Here is an 825-nt window from a genome sequence, read left to right as displayed (position 1 = left end):
ACTCAGAGACATCCATTTCCCAGGTATATGCCCCCTACGCACTTTTGGTGGCGCAACTCGCACGAACAGTCCCACCTCGACCCCGTAAACAAGCTTTTTTGCCTCGAAGAGTTCGTCGGAGACGAAGAAGCAACCTTCAGTGCAAACGTAGCACTCTTTTGTGCAACCGCCCAAACAACGCCCCCTCTACCCTCTGTCGAAACACTCGGCATTGCTGCTCCCTAAGGTGAGCTTCTCCTCATAGGCAATTCCGCTCTTATCCGGTCACGTTTGTGTGCCCGAATTTCGCAAGGCAACCTCCATGGGACATGGAAAAGACTCGAGAAGAGAGCTCGCTCACGGGAGAGAGAAGCCAAGGAGACCACGAGAGTGCTGAGAGTGGGACAGCGCTGAATAGGCGAGAGAAGCCTGCGCGTATAAACGGAGATATATATCCAATTGCAACGAAGGAACGTGCCAAAGATCGAGAACAATGGCAGAAATGCTAGTAACGTGCACTTCGGGACCAACGCATCACCGGAAGACAACCGCCAAACATCGAAAGAGTCGCGATGCTCCGCAACCTACGTGCAAAGCGGTCGCACACCGGGTAAGGGAGTGAGAGCCCCAAACATAGCTGGGCGAGGCGCTCACTCCGCTCTTTAATATCTCGTTAATACCGCCAAGGAAATGGCACAAGCACACACACACAAGCATCCTCGGAAGAGGACAGTTCGAGTGACAGGTCAAATCCAAGAGTTCCGAAGACTACCTCCAGGAACAATCGGGAACAAGACCGATTACAAGTCGTCGAGTCTGTTACTGGGCGAACACGAGATGCGCACA

This window comes from Cryptomeria japonica, unplaced genomic scaffold, assembly GCF_030272615.1.
Source record: "Cryptomeria japonica unplaced genomic scaffold, Sugi_1.0 HiC_scaffold_43, whole genome shotgun sequence".
NCBI lineage: Eukaryota > Viridiplantae > Streptophyta > Pinopsida > Cupressales > Cupressaceae > Cryptomeria > Cryptomeria japonica.
Note: the sequence above shows the minus strand (reverse complement) of the source record.